General features: G+C 47.5%; 1 protein-coding gene across 4 annotated transcripts in view; it reads right to left on the reverse strand.

The window, feature by feature from the left end:
* Window positions 1-23,904, reverse strand: part of RBM27 (RNA binding motif protein 27) — a 691,940-nt gene that overhangs the window by 111,271 nt on the left and 556,765 nt on the right. The window lies entirely within an intron of this gene.

Below are 23,904 nucleotides of genomic sequence, written 5' to 3' on the forward strand. Positions count from 1 at the left end.
AATTTTGGCAATTCCACATTACTCTTTGACGCCTACTCAAGTAAAAGTAATTTGAGGTGGTAAACTTTAGCGGCTGCTCACTCGTGCTATTCATGTGGGTTGTATTTAATGGTAAGAAAATACTGCAAAAGAAAAATTACTTACCTTGGGTAACGCCTTGTCCGGTAGAGACTTTATCTAGTCACAGATTCCTTATCTTAGAATATTCCCCAGACGTGAGATTGGATCTGGAAGTTTTTGAGCACTACTCCAGCGTGACAGTAGGTGGCATCGTTTGGCTCCACTTAGACCGCACCATAAATTAGGTGTACAATACCTATATTGGCACCACCCCAGCGCACTGACATCAGTTACGTTCGCACCTTTCCACACCTGGAGCACGGAGCCACAAAGAACATGGACAACTGTGCGAAATTCTAAGGCTCTTAATAGGGTGACCCTAACACTAATCAGCTCGCTGAGCTGGGAGGGCCAATAAGGAATCTACAGCTAGATCGAGTCTCTACCAGTTAAGGCATTACCGAAGATAAGTAAATTGTTCATCTGATAAAGACTTCCAGCTGCCAAATCCTAACTTTAGATTAGATAGTCAAGCAATACCTCTCCGGAGGCAGATCTGCAAAGCTGACTAAACCAGAATTGTCTAGTAGGACCGAACGGGCGGAGTGCCCATCACGACGGACCTAGCTGTCCAGGTAGTAGTGTTTGGTAAAAGTGTACAGATATACAATGATGCTGCCTGACAGATGTAGAGGACAGGGACTCTGAGGGCTAACGTAGTGGTCAAAGCCTTGGCTCTCATGGAATGAGCACTCAAGCCCTCAGGAGGTTGCTTCTTGGCCAATGCGTAGCGCATCTTGATGCAAGGAACTATGCATGAGGAGATGGTCCGTTTCTGCACAACCTTCCCTTACTTGGCACATACATACCCATGAAGAGTTCTAATCCCCCGGAACTCTTGTGCAAACAAAGTAGAATGACAGGGTTCTTTTTGGGTCCACACAGTGCAGTCTCTCCTTCTTTTAGGAGGGATGAGGCAGAGCAAAGAAGGTGGACACGTTGATTTCTGGCCCAAATGGAGAGGAGTCAACCTTCAAGAGGAAGGAGGCTTATGTCAGAAGTATTAGCTTGACTGGATAAAAGGTGAAATAGGGAGGGTGTGCATTGAGTGTCTGTAAATCTCTGACCCTCCTCACCAATGATATGGCCTCCAGAAAGGCAGTCTTTATGGTCAATAACCAAAGATGGCAATTGTGCAGAGGCTCAAAAGTCACACACATCAAAAAAATCAAAACAAGGTTAAATCCCACTGGGGCAAAATAAATGGCCTGGGAGGAAATATATGCTGCACGCCTTTGAGGAACCTAGCAACAAGTGACTCAAACAAAGAAGGGTGGTCCTGGCAACCGCAAACAATATGAAATGGACTATAACTAACCATTAACAGGGCCCAATGCAGAGCCCTCCTGGGCCAAAGATAGAACAAACAGAAGAATCCAAGAAAGAAGATCGATGTTCCTAGAAGCACACAATACAACAAATGTATCCCAGTAACAGGCATATATTAATTTGGTGGAGGGATACCTGGCTGCCAGAATAACAGCAGACTTTGGGAGAAAGGTCGAAAGCTGTCAACTGTTTTCGCTCAATCTCCATGCATTAAGGTCAAGGGTGCGCAGTTTCGGGTGCAGGACCCTCCCCTGTTGCTGCAACAGAAGATCCTCTCGAAGAGGCAGCCCTATCAGGATACTAGACTCTCCGTGCCCTATCCAGAGCCACAAGAATAACTTGGGCTCTGTCGTTCATCATCTTCTTGAAAAAACTGAGGAGGAGTGGTATTGGATGAAAGGCATAAAGGGCAAAAGGCAAGAACGCCACTTGAGCTGAAAAGAGCCCCAGAGCGAGAGCCGCTTTTGAAACTTCAGCACGCAAAACTGCTGACACTGTGCATTCTCAGAAGTGGCAAACTGATATAACCAAGGCTCCTCCCCAATCTTGAAAGAGATCTTGCACCACTCTCTAGGTGGTGCTAGGCATCTTACACTGAGTTCATCCACTCTAGTGTATAGAGAGTCCTTCAGGTGATGAACCACCAGGGAAATGCTCTGGCGTTCAAGCCATTGTCCAAAGATGCAGCGATTCCTGACAAAGGGTCCACAACCCCACCCTGTTGGTTTCAGTACCACATGGCGTTGTCCGTGAAAATCTGCACCACCCTTCCCTTGATCAAAGGAAGACAGGCTTTCAATGCTAAGTGGATCGCCCGATGCTCCATCAGATTTATACGGAGTCCAGAATCCGCTGGAGACCAGAGACCTTTGATCTCCACCTCTCCCCGATGGCCACCCAATACCATGAGTGATATCTGTCACTACAGCTAGCTCTAATTCGGGGAAGGGAAGGGAAGGGGTCTGCCACTGACCTAATTGCTGTTAGTCAGCCAACAGAGGAGATCTTTCAGAGTTCCCTCTGAGATATTGACTATGTCGGAGATATTCCATTGATGCTGTGCCCATTGCGACTTCAGGTCCCACTACAGAGCCCACAGATGCCAAAAGGCATGCATTACAAGCAGGATGCATGAGGCTATGAGGCCCAACAACCTCAGGATTATTCTCACCGAAATCCAGGATCGAGGCTGAAACCTAGGTATAGCTCAAATATCCTAGATTCGCCACGAGAAAATGGGCCGAAACCGCACTGTGTCCAAAACCGCTCCAATGACAGGGAGCATCTGAGTAGGAGTGAGGTGTGACTTTTGCACAGTGATAGTGAACCCCAGCGAAGGCAGCAGGTTTGCTTTAGTCTAGAGGTGGGGGATGACTGCATGTGGAGAGCCTGCTTTCACCAACTAATCGTTGAGGTAGGAAAAGAATGGAACCCCTGACCCCCGCTGGTGAGCTGCAACCAACTCCATCAGCTTGGTGAACACTTGAGGAGCCCTGGTAAGGACAAAGGGGAGTATGAAGAAATGAAGAGGCTCTTAGCCCACCACAAACCGCAGGTAAAATCTGTGGGCAGGCAGGAGAGGGAAGTGGAAATATTCATCCTACATGTCCAACGCAACCATTCAGTCTCCCAGGTCCAGGGCAGACAGAACTTGGGCAAGCATGAGTATTATGAAGTTCTCCTTTGTCAGAACAGACTAAGAAGGTGCAGATCTGGAATAGGATGAAGGCCTCCATCCTTTTTGGGCTCCTGAAAGTAGCGGGAATAGCAACAATAACCTACGTTTGATGCTGGCACCTTCTCAATGGCTCCCTTGGCTAAGAGAGAGAACACTTCCTGAAGGAGTAAGAAGAGGTGGTCTGCCATCAGCCAGGCATATGTGGGTGGCCTGGGTTGGGGAGGGTCGTCACAACAAGGACGGAGAAGCCCCTTTGGACCCTCTGCAAAACCCAACAGTCTAATGTTACTGAACTCCAGCGGTGCAGGTGATGGTGTATCCTGCCTGGCACTCAATGCCCATGCTGGTGGAAGGGCAAACAAAAAGGGTTTTGGGGCTCCGTCAGTGGACTGGCCAGACCTCTGGCTACCAGTCCGACGTAGCTACGAGTCCAGATCCTGGGCTACAAAAAGGCTGGGAAGCCTGTTGGCCATGGGGGCTGGGGGGTATGAACTTATCTGGAAAGCCTTTTGTGCAGAAGGCAGACTGTGGTTGACGGGGGAGAATGGTGAAAGCCCAAGGACTGAGCCATAGCTCTGGTGTCCTAAAGTGCTCCAGCGCGAAGTTTACCTTTTCTCTAAAAGGACAAGAGCCATCAAATGGCATGTCCATAAATGAGGCTTGCAGATCCACTGAAAAAACTGTGGTTTTCAGCCAGAGATGGCGCAGAAGGGCCACTGGCAATGAAATTGCTCTACTCGGTGAGTCGACCATGTCCAATCCACATCGTATGGAGAACTTCGATGTGTCTTTCCTGTCAGCAATAGCTAGGGAAAGTATGGCTCAGGCCTCCTCCGAGATCATAGGTAGCACTTGCGCAACCAAATCTCAGATCGTATGAGAATATCGGCCTAAAAGGCATGCAGTGTTTACTGAGCCCAGAGCAAGGCGGTCAGAAGAGAAAATCCTATTGTCAAAGGTATCTAGCCTCTTGGATTCCCTATCCACTGGACTGGTAGGGAATACACCAGGGTTGACAGTAGAGGTGGAGGATTGGACTACCAAGCTCTCCGAGGTGAGGTGCTGGGTATGGAAACTGGGGTCCCCAGGAGCGGGGTGATAGCAGGCAATTGCCCTATGCATAGGAGCCCTTGTGCAGGTCTTGGTCCACGCACCAATAGGACGTTAGTAAGGGCTTCACTGAAAGGGAGAAAGGATTCAGAAGGGGCGACTCCCGGCTGAAGCACCTCTCTCAAGACGTTAGTCTTGACTGTCACTGAGGATAGTCGAAGGTACAGGTCCTCAACCACCCTACGCACTACCATAGCGAATGAGGCTCCCTCTTCCAGAGCGACGGTAGGAGGAGAGACCAAGCCAGGGCCCTGTGAGGTGTCTAACCAACTGGCCTTCACCAGTACCTCATACATATTGTCTTCAGTATCATCTAGAGAGATGCTGGCAGCCATGAAGGTCCTCAGACACCTCCCATACGTCTTCCTCTCTAGATCTCGTGAACGAAAAAGGCTCTAGAGCATGGTCCAGGTAAGCGCTTGAACTGGCGTCTGAAATAACGATAAGGATAGCGCTGCTGTGGGGCATCTGTGGCATGGAGGGCGCCATCACCTGAGCAGGCCCTGAAGAAGGTCTCACAGTTGGATCCAAGGAGACCGACTGGTGCCGAGGGTGAACCTGCATGCGGCGTTTTAGTGGGGGATCCTCCCAAGCCTATGGGACCCAAAGGTGCTCCAGAGGAACCGGCCACCCAAATATGATTTACATGGTCTCGTAAAAATCCTTTCAGCTGGGGAGGGGTCACTCTGGATCCAGAAAAGTTAAGAACGCATGGAGGGGGAACCTGACTAAGGCTCCGCTGAAGCACGAGGCCTGGAGTGCCGATGCTACCACACGTAGTGAGAAGGCTTCACAGGGCGCAGCGTAGTCAAAGACCTCGGACTAATTCAATTTCATCTAGCGGTTGGACTTACCCGACTACTTCGAACAAGAAAGATGACCACCGCCAAGTGTATCTCCGTAAGTGGTCTCAGAACATTCTGCACGACCAGGATCTTTAGCATCACAGTCCACCAAAGTCAGGCAGTGAGCGCTCCCTCAACACCTTTGGGTGCATAGTGTAGCAGTCCTCCCATGTTTGAGTCGCGCCCCTCTCCAAGCACCAAAGACAAACCAAGTGTGGGTCTGTAACCGACATCTGCTTGTGACAAGCACCACGTGGTTTGAAACCAGCCATTTTCTTTGGGGACATCCTGTCACACCAGAAGTGATCATTTCTCAAAAAAGGGTTTGACAAAAGTCAAGAGAAAAGCCAGCTAGAAAACGACAGAGGGTAGCTCTTCACGGATCTGCACTATATAACGTGTAAAGGAATTAACTGATATCAGTGCGTCAGAGGAGCAACTATATAGGTACCCCACACATTTCCGGTGCAAACAACAGAGCCGAACAACGTAACCTACCAGCTTGCAGCGAGACTGCTCAAAAACACCACCTTTGGAAGGAAGAAACATGTAAACCAGGTGGGAGGATGGGGACCAAGACCTGCAATTCGTTGACACAGAGAAGGGGTCAAGGCATCTAGGAAAATTGTTCTTAAAATTAAAAGCTGGAACAGTGCATTGGCTCAAGTGGGGTTACTGTAAGAAATATTAGAACCAAATTAAGCTACCACTGAAGCATTATAAAAGAAGTTGCCAGACACATGTTTGTTTATCAAACATTAAGTAAGATAATCGCAGATGGAGCCTTAAACAGGGAGACTTGATCTGGAACACAGAGGAAAGCAGACAGCTCTGAGAAACATCCCTCAACTGTGCTTTTTCTCCCGTTGTTCCTTCTCATACGTAGCCTAGTAATTGACACCTACCCTTCTAATCATTATCCCTCTTTGATAGTCAAGACTTTGGTGTAGAACGGATCTCACCTTCCTCGCCCCTCCCTCTTGCACATACCAATACTATAACACTCCACTAAGAAACGTCAGCAAACCATATATTTGTATGACCCAAACTAAATCACAAACCCTACAGCCCACCGTATCCCACCAGACACATTCAACCCTCCTTTGCATTCTTTGATCAGACTATCCCTCCTCCCACCTCATTTTAGCCTTCTCTACACCACCTCTTTTACCAGAGCCCATTTTCTTCCTTCCTTCTTTGTCCTATGCCTTCCAGGAGCGCAAAAAAGGATTGCCTAATGGCATCAGTTCCAGGCAGAAGTGAACAAAAAGAAACCAAAAATATAGTAATAACCCTTGCGGACAACCCATCCTAGCACTGACAGTCTGCCACAGGATCAAAATGCACCTTCAATGTAATTGCTATATCAAAAACTAACATTAATTACACAATTTCATCACAGACATGCAATTAAACTGGCCATTCATAACTGAAACCTTGGCAAAACATCTGATTGTTGTTCTTGGGCATCAACCCACTAAGCAAAAGGAACCAGTTTTTTTTCTTTTTTAACCTTTCGCAACATTCTTTCTGGTGAATTCTAACCTCATACCTTACCTCATGAATATCCCCAGATGCCAACTGGATATGCAAACTCAAAAAGCAGTGCTCCTGAGTGCCAGTAAGTGGGGTTGTGCAGCTCCACATCGAGTTAGTTCCACTCTGGAACTAACAAATGGAAAGCATTTAAAACCCACCCATGCATGCTGATGTTATGTTCTTTTGGAGACTTGTTTGTGCACTCAGATGGGGAGCCCATGTGCAGATTCATAAACTGGGACCTTTCTAAATTGTTAAAAGGAGACCATTCCACAGAACAGGGGAGAGAGTGAGAAATCTGCAGTTAGAGTATTCACCAGAGAGTTACAGAAGGTGAGTAAGAAAACAAGTTACTTACTTGTAACTACAGTTATCCAGTATTGGTATCTTTCATAGATTCACATGCCTGAATCATTCCCCGTCGCCGAGGCGGGAGTCCCACGGTAAATACAAAAGTAGTGCCAAAAATAATAATAGTAGTAGGCCCCAAAGAAAAGGCCTGAGGCCTAGATCGTAGCAGCCTATCGACATCATTATGCCAAAAGAACCAAAAAGTTGGTACCAACCGATCAGCACCTTCTAGAACACTCAGCAGAGCCAGTTCTCCTCAGATTTTCCTTAACACAAGTCGGAAGTAAGTGTCACAAAACAAAGAGAACTGACTCTACGGGAAGGAGGGTGGGTGCATGTGAATCTATGAAAGATACTAATACTGGATAACTGTAGTTACAGGTAAGTAACTTGTGTTCTTTAAAAGTATTGGGGGTATATTTCATAGATTTGCATGCCTGAATCAGAGTAGTAAGCAGTATACCAAGTATACAGTCGTTTGCGGATGGTGGGAGACTAGTGCTGATAAACTCCCAATTGCATCCACAACTTGTTAACAAAAGGTATAATAAACCAAACCTTATAATTCAAAAACATGTAACATACGTAGGGAAATGAAACCTGCACTGTAATAACATTCTATGTCAGACATGCCATCATTGCAGAAATGTCATTGACATGAAAAAATGCAAGACATATATAGCATTTGAAAGACTGAAAAGGTACCTGAAACTGACCTCAAAGAAAAAGATGGTGTAGGACAGCTTGTCCGACTGCTGCATCGTCCTGATGCGTACATTGAAGGCAGTAATGTCTCGTGAACGTGTGGACATTCTTCCATGTCGCAGCACAACAGATATTTTCTAGAGTCACCCCAGCAAACAACGCTGTAGACGCTGCCACTGTTCTTGTGGAGTGGGCCTTGGATTTCCTTAGCAATGGCCTGTGAGCTTTGTCATGGCAGAAATGGATTGTAGATGCTATCCATCTGGCAATTGTGGTTTTTGTGACTGCAGTTCCCATAGTAGTTTGGCCGTAAGCCACGAACAACTGGTCAGATTTTCTAATGCTCTGTTTTTTAAGGTGTAATTTTAAACATCTTTTAATATCAAAAGAATGTAAGGCACATTCCGCTGGTGTAGACGGATTTGGAAAGAAAGTCTTTAATTTTACCGGTTCTTTGAGGTGAAACTGTGACGGTACTTTAGGTATGAATGTAGGATCAGTCCGGAGGGTCACGTAGTCCTGAGTGAAGTGTAGAAATGGTTCCTTTATAGTGAAGGCCTGAATTTCACTCACTCTTCTAGAGGACGTTAGAGCCAGAAGTAAGGCAACCTTCCAGGTGAGGAATTTGAGTTCGACCTTGTGGATCGGCTCAAATGGGTGTTTCATTAGTTGCGTTAAGACAGTGTTGAGTTCCCACTCCGGTGGAGGAAGCCTTATCGGAAGAAACGCTCGGAAAAGTCCTTTCATGAATTATTTGATCAAAGAGGATGAACATAATGAAGGAAGTTGAGCACCCTTTCTGAATCTGGAAAGTGCGGCTAAATGGACTTTGACTGATGAGAAGGTGAGCCCAGACCTTGCCAGATGTAACAAATAAGGAAGGATCTGTTCCGCAGGAGCTTCCACCGGGTGAACATTGTTAGCTTTGCACCAACAGCAAAATCGCTTCCATTTTAGACGGTAAGTCTTAATTGTGCTGCGAGCTCGCGATTTTGCCAATTTGTCACAACAGTCCTGAGGGATGTTAAGGTCCTTGAATTCTAAGAAATCAGGAGCCATGCGTGTAAATGTAGAGACTGAGGGTCCGGGTGAAGCACCTGACCTTTGTTCCTCGACAGCATTGTGGGTGTCGGAGACGACGGATCGGCTGGTCCTGGGATAATAACAGAAGCTCTTGGAACCAGTACTGGCGTGGCCACCGGGGTGCAATCAGGATGAGACGGCAGCCCTCCAATTTCATCTTTCGTATTACCCTCGGGATTAAAGGTATTGGGGGGAAAAGCGTAAGCACGAATACCTGACCATCGCATGGACAGGGCATTCCCCCTTGATCCCTGTTGAGGGTATCTGCTGGCGTAATATCGGCATTTTTTGTTGTACTTCGTTGCGAACAAATCCAGTGCCGGCTTGCCCCAAGCTCTGAACAACCTGAGCACTTGAGTCTGCTTTAGCTCCCATTCGTGGCAGTCCGATTGGGACCTGCTGAGCGTGTCCGCTAGGGTATTGTGGAGACCCCTGACATGTTGTGGCGTGTGACCCATTCCCACAACTCCTGAGCCTCTCTTGACAAAGTTGCCGATCTTGTCCCTCCTTGCTTGTTCACGTAAAACATGCTGGTGGTATTGTCGGTCCGAACCAGTACCGATGAACCTGCAATCATTGGTAGGAAAGCTTGCAGGGACAGGAAAATTGCTCGCAATTCCAGGCTGTTGATATGTTGTTTCTTGTACTCTGGAGACCACTTTCCTTGTATCTGTAAATCTTGGCGATGACCTCCTCATCCTTCCATGGAGGCATCCGTTGTGAGAACAAAATCTAGAATATCCTGTATAAAAGTGAGTCCTTCTGCTAAGTTGGGCATCTGTGACCACCAATGCAGAGCGTTTTCATGCGTGGTTGCCACTGAAGGTGTAGCTCCACCTGTAGAGGTCTCATTCGGAATCTTGCCAAAGGGACGAGATTTATTGCAGAAGAGCACATCCCCAGGAGTGAAGCTAAATTGTGGACAGAAACTGACTTTCTTCTGGAAATCAGAATTGCCAGCTTTTGAAGACGAACCTGCCGATCGTGAGATAAGAATGCCCTGCACTGGACGGTATCCAGCAGAGCTCCTAGAAATGGTAGGACCTGCATCGGGCGTAACTGAGATTTGCTCCTGTTCACAGTTAGCCCCAGAGAGTTGAAAAGATGAAGAGACGTAACGGCAATCTTGACTGCTCTTTCCGAAGGACCCTTGATTAACCAATCGTCCAAATACGGGAATACTTGGATTCCCCGGGATCTTAACACTGCTGCTACAGGAGCTAGGCACTTTGTGAAGATCCTTGGAGCCGATATTAGTCCAAACGGGAGCACTTTGAGCTGATAATGGGCACCAGCCACAGTGAAGCGAAGATATTTGCCATGCTTGGGATGTATTGGGATGTGGAAGTAAGCGTCTTCCATATCCAGAGAAGCCATAAAATCTCCCTCGTTGAGACAACCTAGAATCTCTGAAAGTGTGACCATGCGAAATCCTTGTTTTTTGAGGAATCTGTTCAGGTTGCGAAGGTCTAGAATCGGGCACCATTCCCCTGATTTTTTTTTTTTCTCTGATCACAATCAAGAATAGAAACCCGTCCATTTCTGATGTGATGGAACCTTCTCTATTGCATTCTTGAGGAGCATCGTTAAAGCTTCTTTGAATAAGTGAAGACGAGTGGGAGGGGGTCCCTTGGAGGAGTGGTGGGTGGCTTGGTGACAAATTCTAGGGTATAACCATTGTTCACCAGGTTTAGAACCCATTGGTCTGAGGTAATTTCTTGTCACTTGTCCACAAATCCTGGAATTTTCGCACCCACGGGAAGGGGAATAGGTGTGGAAGGCGCCCTGCGGAGATCACTGCTTTCTGTTGGCGTCCCGTCCTTGATTTTGAGATCGTCTTCGACCGTCCTGACAAAAGAAACCAGACGTGTTGGATTGCCTGTATGAAGATTGGTAAGTTTGTCTATATTGGGGCTGGCATGGTCTATTCTGCTGGTTTTCGTAGCCTCCTCTACAGGAAAACCCACGCCCCCTTGCACCTCTGAAGGTTCCGCGTTTGTACTGCAATGAACCCAAGGATCTTGCCTTATCTGTATCAGTTTTTATTGCCTGGAGAGCTTCGTCGATGTGTTTTCCAAACAACGATTCGCCATCATAGGCCATGTCCAATATTTTTGTCTGGACTTCAGGTCTGAAAGTGGTGGCCTTAAGCCAACCCTGGCGTCTGAGTACTGCGGCCAGCTGGCGAAAATTTGTATTGACAATGTCTAGTGCGCAATCTATGGTTTCAGATGCCGCGCGCTCTCCCTCTAATAGACTTTTTCTTGCTTCCTGTCTTTTGTCTTCCGGATGAGCTCAATAAGTCCAGCCATCTCTTACCACATTTGGCGGTCATAACACCCTAATATTGCTAGGGAGTTAGCTGCTCTGATGGATGCAGCTGCCCTTGTCGGAAACGTCTTGCCGATCAAATCAAGACGACGCCCTTCCTTGTCCGGTGGTGTAGTAATGGGTGCTGCCGGGTTCTTAGATATTTGTTGGGCAGCCTGGGAAATGACCGAATCTGGTCGAGGATGGCCAATGAGACAGGATGGACTATTGGCCGGAGCACGATATTTCTTATCTATTTGTGGAAGCACTGCTGGCACACATGCAGGATTTTTCATGATTTTGATCCCTTCTTTCCAGATGTAATCAATTATGGGGACAGCTCTCGTAATCTTTCTGAATTCCTCCTTAAAATCATGTAGGAAGCATTCAGACTGTTCAACCGTAACAGGCAATTGAAATCTAGCAGCAGCTCGCTGCATTAGATTATGAAATCCCCCTATATCCTCTGGGGGCGAATCAGATGGTAGAGGAGTCGGTGGTGAAGGCATAGGGATAATATAAGAATCCCAAGGATCTGCCGGAATGTTCTCTGGAAGGTCACCCTCTTCAAATTCCTCTTCAGAGGACGTGTCCTGACCCTGATGCAGGTCTTGAGGAGGGTCTGGAAGCTGAGGTGTTGGAACAGGAGCGTCAAGTGAAGGCAAAGGATCCGGAACCGGCACAGGTGGTGGTGGAGCCTGTGGAATAACTTGCTGTGGGGGAAAACGCTGTCTGTAATCTGCTAGCATGGATTGAGGTCTTGTATTAGAGTTGGAGGCAGATGCGACATCTCACTCTGGCGAGGTTGTTTATGGTAAGCTCTGTGATGCGGGACGACAATGTCCTCTTGATAAAATTGTTCTTGATAATCCTCCTCCTCTTCATCATCGTCATCCTGACATTTGATGTGTAGCTCAGAAGAATGACGAGCCAACCCAAATGGTCCTTCTTCCTCTTCGTCCTCGTAATCATCATCCTCTTCCTGCACATATGTTTCCAGGAGATGTGAGGGAGTAAGCGGTGAAATATTGCTATATTCATGTCTTTGAAATGTTTTGAGCAGACAACTCCTAGATGAAACAGGTGTTGAATGAGTAGGAGCTATAAGCAATGCAGGTGCCGCAGACTGAACAGGTAAATCCACAGTCGATGGATTCGTCGTCGATGGACTCGTCGTCGACGGGCTCTCCGTCGATGGATTCGTCGTAGACTGGCTGGACGTCGACGAGATAGGTGACGGGCTCGACGTCGACGAGATAGTTGTCGACAGGACCCTCCGTCGACGGGACCCTCCGTCGACGGGACCCTCCGTCGACGGGACCCTCCGTCGACGGGACCCTCCGTCGACGGGACCCTCCGTCGACGGGACCCTCCGTCGACGGGACCCTCCGTCGACGGGACCCTCCGTCGACGGGACCCTCCGTCGACGGGACCCTCGTCGACGGGACCCTCGTCGACGGGACCCTCGTCGACGGGACCCTCGTCGACGGGACCCTCGTCGACGGGACCCTCGTCGACGGGACCCTCGTCGACGGGACCCTCGTCGACGGGACCCTCGTCGACGGGACCCTCGTCGACGGGACCCTCGTCGACGGGACCCTCGTCGACGGGACCCTCGTCGACGGGGTAGTAACCAGCTGCATCTTCGTCGGAACTTCTCTCGTCGACGGTGGAGGCTTCGTTGACTAACGTCGTCGATATGGATTTCGACACGGACTTCGTCGACGAGGTCTTCGTCAACGATTCCTCGACGACGGGGTTATTTGACAGGATAGTAATCCTCGTCGACAGTATAGGAGTGGTGATAGACATCGTCGAGACAGTCTCCGTCAACGAAGGAGCAGAAGAAGTGACAGAAATCGTCGACGAAAGCCAGATATTTTGAAAGGCTTTTACTCACAGTTTTTGAAGACGTCTTGTTAGAGTCCTTGAGAGCAGAGTCCTGAGGAGAGTGCGCTGACCCAGAGGAGATGAGAGGAGTCCTCTGAGAAGGGCCAGAAGTAGAGTGGGAAGATTTATGGTGTTTTTTCCCCTCGCTTGAAGAGCTGTAATGAGACCTAGCTCTCTTGCTGGAAGCTGAGGCTCTATCATCCTCTTCAGCCGAAGAGGATTTAAGCCATAACAGCACTCTTGCCTCCCTATCCCTAAGAGTCTTAGTAGGGAAGGTCCGGCAAATTTTGCAATCTTTTGCCTCATGTTTAGGGTAGAGGCAGTAGATGCAGTCCATATGCTGGCCATCAACATGGACTCTTCTTGGCGCAGGTTCTGCAGGACTTGAACAAGGCTTTCTTGTCAGATATCATGGAAAAAAGTAGAAAACTGAGTGGCACTCAGGGGAAACTCCCTTGCACACGACGTGCGGTGAAAATCTGAGGAGAACTGGCTCTGCTGAGAGTGTTCTAGAGGGTGCTGATAGCGGATTGGTTGGTACCAATTTTTTGGTTCTTTTGGCATAATGATGTAGATAGGCTGCTAAGATCTAGGCCTCAGGCCTTTTCTTTGGGGCCTACTACTATTATTATTTTTGGCACTACTTTTGTATTTACCATGGGACTCCCGCCTCGAAGACGGGGAATGATTCAGGCATGTAAATCTATGAAAGATACCCCAATACTGGATAACTTGTTATTCTGATGAATTTCTGTAACCGCATATTCCTCACCTCATGAATACAAAGCAAAGCAACACCTCCCAAAGTGGTGGGCCTGCTGAATCAAAAAGATAAAAAAGTCCTGCAGGACCAAATAGTTAAAAACCACTCTGTCAAGGCAATAATACTTTGTGAATGTGTGCAAGGATGCCTACATAGGAGCCTGAGAGATATCCAAGGCAGGCCCTCTGCATGTCAACACCATGGGAACAGCCTTGGCACTGGTAGAACGAACCCTCACACTTTCTAGAGACTGCTTATTAACCAATATGTAGAGATCCCAATTCAATGGGCTATCCATTATGATACAGGCTGTTTCCGCAATACCTTGCATTTCTTTGTTCCAGAACAACCCACAAAGAGCTGTTCACTCACTCAATGGTCCTTAATATGATCCATATAAAAGTTCAGGGTCTTTTTGGGGTCCAAGTGAAAAGAGTCTCTCTTCCTCTTTCGAGGGTTAGGGAAGAACAAATTATATCTGAAGCGTAATAGCTTGTCTGACATTAAAGGACATCACTACCTTTGGCAGGAATGCAGCTCAGGTTTTTAACATCAGTTTGCCTGGAAAAAAGGTGGTAAAAGTCAGCTAGATAAGTGGGGGCTGGCAGCTCACTCACATGACAAGTTGATGTTATCACAACCAGAAAGACTGCTTTCAAAATTAAGATGAGTAAAGGAAAACTGTGCAGTGGTTCAAATGGTGTACACATTTGGAAAGTAAAAACCAAACAAGTCCTACGGTGGCACTGCATATGGTTTTGGCAGAAACATATGGTGCTAACCTGTAAGAAATCTCATTAGGTGATTTGAACAAGGGCGGCTGGTCCGGCACATGAAAGAAGGCCAAAAGTGCAGACAAGGAACCTTAAACATTGTCCACGACATATCGTTTCTGGTCCAAAGAGAAAATGAAGAAAACAACATTCAACAGTTTGGCTTGCAACAGGTCTGTGGCAGGTGGTGCACCAAGTCACAAACTAATCCCAGGGTACACATTTCGTGGAAGTGCACCTCACTGCTAAGATCACAAGAACTTTGGAAGGAAATCAACTGCCACCACTCAACATTCAAGTATGGAGGTGCAGGTAGCACAAGCCCAGGGACAAGACCCTGCCCTGAGGCTCGAAACAAGGTCCTCCTAAAGCGTCATCCTGATTGAAAGACAAATGCTCAACCAAAAAGCTCTAATAATACACATTTGTAAAGCGCGAACAATCACCCGTAAGGGTCTCTAGGCACTGGGGGCCGTCGGGAAGATTAAGCAAGCTATTGCCCAGAGTCACATGATGCTGGGCTAATCTGCCGCCGGCACCAGGGATCGAACCGTGATCCCCAGATTCCGGAGTCAGTCGCTCTGGCCGAGGCGCCACACCTCTTCCCATATGGAATGGTCAAAGAGCAGGATGCACGAGGCCACTAGAGCAAAAAGCTCTAAATACTGCACTCTTGTAGCCCAGTCTGGAGCCACTAAGATGACTTGGATCCGGTGGTTCTCGATCTTCTGCAGAACTGTGGACTGGAGAGACCGCAAAAGGAAAGCATACAGGAGTCCTGGTGCTCCTCTCTGAGACAAATGAGTCTCCGAGAGAGAGGCTTCTTGGGAACTTCAGTGCACAAAAGTGTTGACATTGCACTATTTCTGCAGTGGCGAAGAGATTGAGCCATGCTTCTCTCTATTACTGGAAGACGCCCTGCACCACCTCTGGGTACAGCAGCCATTGCTGACCGCTAGACATTGACAGCGGAGTTAGACCTCCCTGGCGTTAAATAATCCTGCCAGGTGGTTCACGACCAGGGAGATGACCTGACAACCAGGCCACCTCCAAAGATGCAGAGCCACCGTGCAAAGGACACCCACTCCCCTGCCTATTACAATACCACAAGGCAGCAGTATTATTCATGATAACCAGCACCAGCCTCGCTTTCATGGTTGACAGGAAGGCCTTCAATGCCAAGCAAATCGCCCGCAATTCAAGTAAATTTTTAAAGAGGCGGGTCTTTTATCTTATCTCCACATCTAGGCTCAATGAGACTTTAGATCCCACTGTAGAGCTCTCACTTACCATATGGAATGGTCAAAGAGCAAGATGCACAAGGCCACTAGACTAAGAAGCCTTAGAGTCATCCTCACTGAGATCCAGGACAGAGGCTAAAACAAGGGATCATAGCCCAAACGTCCTGGAATTGTGGATCCAAAGGGAAGACCTGAAAGCTCACCATATCCAGGATGGCTCGGATGAAAGGAAACCTGTGCAAAAGTGTTAGGAATTACTTTTGCTTGCTAAGTAAGCATCCCCGTGATGTGAGGAGGTTTGCCATCATCTGGAGGAGGTCCACGACTGAGCCTGGCTTCAACATCAGTCATAAGGTATGGGAAGATTAGTATCCCCGACCTCCAGAGATATACAGCAACCAACGCGATCACCAACACTCGAGTGGCACTGGTGGCGCCAAAAGGCAGCACGACGAACTGAAAATGCTTGAAGCCCACCTTTAACTACGTGTCCTGTAAGAGGTCTTTGGTACGCTCATTAGTTTGAGTAACAGACTTCACTTGAGATGATTTTGTAGAGCGTGACGAATCCATTTGTTCTCAAGAGGTAATTGGCTGTGGAGCTAGGTATGCTGGGTGTGTTTGTGAATGAGTTGGTTCAGTGCATAATTTGAACCTCAAGTTGCAGGTGGGTCCCACTGGCACTCATTTTAGAGATCTGGCACTTGTTTTTCCTCATCAGACTTACACCCAGAGCAAGAGAGAGAAAAAACATAAAAGGGGCATAGAGAGGGAAGATAAAAATGGAAAATAGAGAAAAGGGAAGAAAGCAGGGATAGAAAAGAACATGTGAAAATGCAATAAAAGAGCAGAGAGTGTCAGGTAGTGGATGAAGGAGGCGTGAGGTGGAATCCAGACTATGCGACCTTGATATTAAACACTTTCGAAGTTCATACTGCTGGCAAAACACTGGCCACGAACGGTTATTGTTTTACAAACACAATTACTCAAGCAGGCTCCCATGAGATCCTAGCCTTTACAGTTTTCAAGGGTGCCCATATATTACTGGGAGGAGCAGTCATTTACAATCCTACAGGCCAATATCCCGGATTAAGCACTAATTAACTTGCTCAACTTTTTCACCTCTGCCTAAAACAGAATCAATTCCTAGTCATAGGTGATTTTAATCTCCATTATGAAAATGCTGCTACTCCAGGTGTTAAACACATGGAAAACGATATGGCCATAATGCAATTAACTCAGAGGATATCGGATCCAACCCATGTGGCTGGACACACACTGGACCTAATGTTCTCTAACATAACGACTAATAATATTCACGAAATTAAACCACTTACATGGACAGATCACTCCTAAATTTCCTTTTCCCTAACTATACCAATTAAGTCATCTAAGGCTGAAGCTACACATCAATTAGGGATAAGATCTTGGAACCTAATTACTCAGGAAACATTTCCTATGCACTTCACTCACTTAGATCAGGACACAATTCACTCTCACTGTGCTAGCACCTCAGCCGCTCACCGACAACAAGAAATAGAGAAGTCGCTTGACAAATGTGCCCCAAACTCAAAAAAAAAAAAGACGACTACCAATTTGAGATCAGAAAAATTTTACACTCCTGAACTAAAAATAAACAAACGAAAATGTCGCACTTTGGAGCACAAATGGAGACTGTCAAAGGACAACACAGATAGACAGAACTACCTAGCTGAACTGAAAATCTACCATCTTGCTTTAAAAAACGCAAAAACAAAGTACTATACAAGAAGGATAGAAGATAATAGCAGCTCGTCCAAGGAACTCTATAAAGTTGTTCGTGAACTTTGTAAACCCACCAGCGTATCACAAACCATGGCTCCCACGGTAGAGAACTGCAAACTAATAAATAATTTCTTCACTGACAGTGACAAAAATATATGCATCATTCGACAATCCACTCGAAGACGATAATGTTGATTGGGAAAATTTGGCTCCTCATCCCTCTGCACAAACTCGCCTAGACACACTGCCTCCTTTTTCAGAGGAGGAAGTGACCAAAGCTATGATTGAGGTCAAGGCGGGATCCCCCCTCGACCCCTGCCCGCATTTTATTTTCACCAAACTAGCACCAATTGTATGCCCTCATGTCACTAAAATATTCAATCAATCTCTAGAGCAAGCATCATTCCCAGACATTTGGAAGAAATAGTATTTCCACTTTAAAAAAAAGCAGGACTCGGAATATATGGCCCAGCTAACTATCGCCCCATCTCTCAACTACCTTATTTAGCCAAAGTTTTGGAGTGCTTAATAAGCAACTCACCACCTTCCTTAAATCTAATAACCTATTCGACCCCTCACAGACGGGCTTTAGAACCAATAACAGTACCGAAGCAGCTCTACTGGCTGTGTCTGAAAATATCAGATCACTAGTTGATCAGGGTAGAGCTGTAGCATTGATCCTACTAGATCTCATTGCGGCCTTCGATACCGTTTCTCATATCAGTAGGAAATGGGGATTTGATATCTGCTGCTACGCCAATGATACGCAATTGGTGATTTCCTTGATATATAGGTTGACCAACACAAACAAAAAATAACCTAATCAACTGTCTCACTGAACTCGCAGATTGGCTGTCTCAGCACTGTTTAAAACTAAACGCTGGAAAATCTGAAATCCTGCTTTTCGGTGGTGCCCAGGATATCTGGGATAATAGCTGGTGGCCCCAGGCACTGCCCCAGACCCAAGCGAGCTGCAAGAAAATCTGGGCATCATCTTCAATGACACCCTATCTATGGTGGACCAAGTACGCACGTTGTGCGGTAAAGCCTATGCTACACAAACTTTTCAAACGGCTCTTTCCCTGGATTCCACAAAATTGCAGACAAACGGTCACCCAGGCTCTGCTTATTAGCAGACTTGATTATGGCAACGCACTTTATGTAGGCATGGCTATCTTCTCGCCAGACTCCAGATAGTTCAGAGTGCTGTCGCCAAACTATTATGTAAGTAAAAAAAGGAATATGCTACTTACCAGTATGCATCTGTTCTTGGCATGTAGAGCTGCAGATCTACACACTTGTGCATAGATCGCCATCTGGTGTTGGGCCCGGATGTTTGCAGTTGTTTTTCCTCTTGGAAAGTCTTTGGAAGTCACGAGGTCGGTGACTCCTCCTTTGGATCGTATTGTGCATGGGCTTCGGCTCCATCCTCAGATTGTTTTTCACCAGCAGGGAAAGATGGAGCGTAGTAACGGTGAAGATGCCCATGTGTGTGTTATCTAAATAAGATAGACTGGAACAGATAAAGGCAGCCGGGGAGGCAGGTGGGCGGGCGTGTGTAGATCTGCAGCTCTACATGCCAAGAACAGATGCATACTGGTAAGTAGCATATTCCGTTCGAGGCATATGAGCTGCAGATTACACACTTGTGTATAGATCATATAGCAGTACCCACCGTTAGCGGCGACCACCAGTTTCTGTTGCAGTGGTTTGAAATAATGTTTTGAGTACAGCCTGGCCCACACTAGCTTGTTGCTTAGTTTGCACATCTACACAATAGTGTTTAGTGAAAGTGTGCGGTGTTGACCATGTAGCTACTCTGCAAATATCATCTAATGGGATGTTCCTTAAAAATGCCATTGAAGCCCCTATTTTACGTGTAGAGTGGGCTTTAGGGGGGACGGATAGCTTTTGTTTTGCTTTGTGGTAGCAAATCTGAATGCATTTGACAATCCACCTAGCTATCCCCGACTTGGAGATGGGGTTGCCTTTTTGTGGTGATGAGAAAGACAAACAGTTGTTTGGTCTTACGGAAAGGTTGTGTTCTCTCTATGTAGTAGAGTAAGGCTCGTTTGACATCTAATGTGTGAAGAGCTCTTTCTGCAACAGTCTGTGGTTGCGAGAAGAATACTGGTAGTTCTACAGATTGGTTTAGGGGCAAGGGAGAAATGACTTTAGGGAGGAATTTTGGGTTGGTACGGAGAACAACCTTGTTCTGGTGCATTTGGAGAAAAGGTTATTGAATGGTAAGTGCTTGCATTTCAATGACCCTTCTGAGGGAAGTGATGGCTACAAGAAAAGCGGTTTTCCATGTTAGGAATTGAAGTTCACATTTGTGTAGAGGTTCGAAGGGAGGCCCCATTAGACTGGTGAGAACGATATTTAAGTTCCACACAGGTGAGGGTGGCACTCTGGGGGGAATTATTCTTTTAAGGCCTTCCATGAAGGCTTTAATGGCAGGTACTCTAAAGAGTGATAGATGTTGCCTGTTTTGTAAGTAAGCTGCTATGGCTACTAGGTGCAGTCTAATGGACGTATAGGCTAGATTGCATCTTTGTAGATGTAGTAAATAGCCTATGATGTGTTGAATGGACACATCTAGGGGATTGATGGTATTGATGTGACAATAGACAACCAAACGTTTCCACTTGGCCGCGTAGCACGCTCTTGTGATGGGTCGCCTAGCTTCTTTGATGACGTTCATACAGTCAGGGGGAAGATTTACGTAACCGAATTCTAGGATTTCAGGAGCCAGATCGCAAGGTTGAGCTGAGCTGGGTCCGGGTGCCTGATCTCTCCATGGTTCTGGGTTAAGAGGTGTGGGGAGATGTGTAATTTTTGGTGAGGTACTATGGATAGTTCCAGCAGTGTGGTGTACCACGGTTGTCTGGCCCAAGTTGTAGCTACTAGGATTAGTGTGAGGGAGTGTTGTTGTAGTTTGCGCACCACTAGTGGAATGAGTGGGAGAGGCGGAAAAGCGTATGCAAATCTGCCTGACCAGTTCATCCATATCGCATTGCCTTTGGACAATGGGTGTGGATATCTGGCGGCGAAGGTTGGGCATTTGGCATTTTCGTGGGTGGCGAAGAGGTCTATCTGTGGATGCCCCCACATTTAAAAGTACGGGTGAAGAACTTGTGGGTGGAGTTCCCACTCATGGAGTTGTTGTGTTTGTCTGCTGAGCAGATCTGCTATGGTGTTTTGGACTCCTGGGACATGCTGAGCTAGGAGAAAGATTTTCTGGGGTATGGCCCATCTCCATATGCTCTGTGCTAGCTGAGAGAGCTGTGGAGAGTGTGTGCCGCCTTGTTTTTGTATATAGTACATGGCTGTCATGTTGTCTGTGCGGACTAGGACTGCCTTGCCTGAAATCTGTGTTTGAAAAGATTTTAGGGCTAAAAAGATGGCTAATAACTCCAGATGGTTGATGTGGAGTAACTTTTGTTGAGGTGTCCATCTGCCCTGCATGGTGTGATGTAGTAGGTATGCTCCCCAGCCGGAGAGCGATGCGTCCGCTGTCAGTACTATCTGAGGAACCGGGTCCAGGAACGGTCGCCCTTTGGAAAGGTTTTTGCTGGTCCACCACTGCAGAGAGCGAACGGTACGACAGTCTACCAACACCAGATCTGTTAATTGACCTTGGGCCTGGTTCCATTGGCGCGCTAAGCACTCTTGGAGAGGACGCATCTGGAGTCTTGCGTGAGGTACTATGAATATGCAAGAGGCCATCATCCCTATTAGTTGCATAAACACTCGAGCTGGAAGCGAGTGTTGTGCCATAAATTTTGCGCGTAGAGCCTGAATGCTTGTAATCCTGACAGGACTGTGGTAGGCTAGCGCTCTTGAGGTGTCTATGGTGGCACCGAGGTATTGTTTTATGTAGGATGGTTGTAGACGGGACTTTGCGTGGTTTACTGTGAAGCCGCGTTCGTGAAGCAGCTGGATAGTGGCGTGCATGTGTTGTACACACTGGTTGTATGAGCTGGTTTTTATCAGCCAGTCGTCTAGGTATGGGAAGACATGGATGTGTTGTTTCCGCAGGTGTGCTGCCACTACTGCTAGGCACTTGGTGAATACTCGTGGTGCTGTTGTGATTCCAAATGGGAGTACTTTGAATTGGTAGTGTTGGCCATCCACTACAAATCTGAGGAACTTCCTGTGAGCGTTGTGCACAGGAATGTGGAAATAGGCGTCTTTTAGGTCTAAAGTGGTCAGGAAATCGTTGTGGGAAAGCAGTGGAAGTACCTGCTGAAGTGTTACCATGTGAAAATTGTCTGAGTGTATGCATCTGTTTAGGGGCCTGAGGTCTAGGATGGGCCGTAGACTCTCATCCCTTTTTGGTATGAGAAAATATAGGGAGTAGACCCCCATATTTTGTTGTTTGGTAGGAACGTGTTCTATCGCCCCTTTTTGTAGGAGGGAGATTACCTCCTGCTTTAGTAGTGTTAGATGTTCCTGTGACATTGGGCGTTGTCTGGGTGGAATGTTTGGGGGGGTAGATATTAGTTCTAGGCAGTAGCCTGATCGAATTATTTGTGTTACCCATTTGTCTAAGGTGATGGTAGTCCAGACAGGAAGGAAATTTTGGAGTCTGCCCCCGACCGGAGTGGGATGGTCTGGGGGGAGTGGAGGGAGTGGAGGGAAGTCATTGGGTAGGTGCGGAGGCAGAGCGGGCCGTGTTTGTCTTGCCTCTGCCTTTATTATTGTTGCCTCTGTAGCTGCCTCTTTGGTAACCCCTTGTAAAGGTGGATTGGGTAGGGGCCTTATATGAAGTGGAAACGGTGTCAGAGGAGTAGCCTCTGGATGTGCTCCGAAAGGAAGAGCGGCGAAAGGAGCGCCTGGGAGAGTGTGATTGTAAGGCTCCCATAGACTTTGCCGTATCAGTGTCTTTTTTCATTTTTTCTAGGGCCTCATCTACTTTTGGGCCGAACAGATGTTCCTGGTCAAAGGGGTGGTTCAGGATGGAAGCTTGTACTTCTGGTTTAAAACCGGAGATCCTTAGCCAGGCATGACGATGGAGGAGGATGCTGGTATTAATGGCTCTGGAGGCAGTGTCAGCTGCATCTAGGGCACAACGGATGGAGGTATTGGTGATGGTTTTGCCCTCCTGAATTAACTCGTTTGCCCTATTCTTGTATTTGTCAGGGAGGTGTTGCATTATGGCTTCTAGTTCGTCATAATGGGCCCGGTCGTATCTTGCTAGTAGCGCTTGTGCATTAGCGATACGCCATATGTTGGCAGCTTGTGATGCAGTGCGCTTGCCGGATGCGTCCAAGAGTTTTGACTCTGTCAGGTGGTGGTGCTTCGCCTGACGCTTGGAAGTTGGCCCTCTTTCGTGCTGTAGACACTACCAGGGAATCTAGTGGTGCTGGCCCTCTGATGTAGGAGGGAACTGTAGGGGCGGCTTTATATTTTTTGTCAATGCGCGGGTTAGTGACACTGGCTCTGACTGGGTTTTTAAAGACCTCCGGCGCGTGTTTAATAACTCCTTTGAGCATGGGCAGTATGGAGGTGGCCCTGTGCGTAGTGTCAAAGGTATCGAGAAGGAAGTCCTCCTCCACGGGTCGGTATGGAGATCCACCCCGTGATAGTGTGCAGCCCTCTGGAGTAAGTGGTTGAACCCTAATGAGTCTAATGGTGGGAATGGTCTCGAAGGGTAGAGATCATCTTGTGGGACGTTAGGCATGTGAGGGATGTTATAGTCGTCCCACCGGTCTGGGGAGCCTGTGGGAGTGGGGTCCCCTGTAGCTAGGTCATGGGGTACGTCCCCTATGTCATCATAGACATTGTCAGTATCATCATCATCCGGAGAGGGTGTTGGAGAATGATGAGGTGGGGGTGGAGAAGAAGGTGGAGGAGGTGGGGGTGGAGGAGGTGGTGAAGGCATTCTGAAAGGGGAGGTAGCTGAGTGCTTCCTCTTTGGAGGTGGAGCTGGGGCAGGTTTTTCCAGCTGTCTCTTTTTGATGCTGAGCATCAAGTGTCCGGTTTTGGGTTCCTTGATCAATGTCTTTTGCAATGGATCCGGTGTAAAGAGTTCTTCCGAGGGTGGTTTGTCCGTCGGCGCCGAAGGCATCGGGCCGTTGGTTTTCTGGTTTTAGAGTCTAAGCTAGTCCGCTGTTTGGAACTATGCGGCTTGGAAAGGGCCGTTTGTTTACTCGGTGCCGAGATGGTTTTCGGCTTCGAGATATCGATGTCGATGGCCTTGTGTTTTTTGGTCAGTTCCAGGGATGGTGTCGGTACCGAGGAGCTAGAGCTGGTTTTCGGCGCAGAGTGTTTCGGTATGGAGCTCGGTGCCAAGGAGGCCATTTTCTTTTTCGGCGTCGGTGCGGAGGAGTGTTTCTTGGCACCGACGGTGGGCTGGCTCGAGCCCGAGCCGCCGGAAGGCTTAATCGGCTTCTTTACC

The sequence above is a fragment of the Triturus cristatus genome, chromosome 7 (assembly GCF_964204655.1).
Source record: "Triturus cristatus chromosome 7, aTriCri1.1, whole genome shotgun sequence".
NCBI classification, from domain to species: Eukaryota; Metazoa; Chordata; class Amphibia; order Caudata; family Salamandridae; genus Triturus; species Triturus cristatus.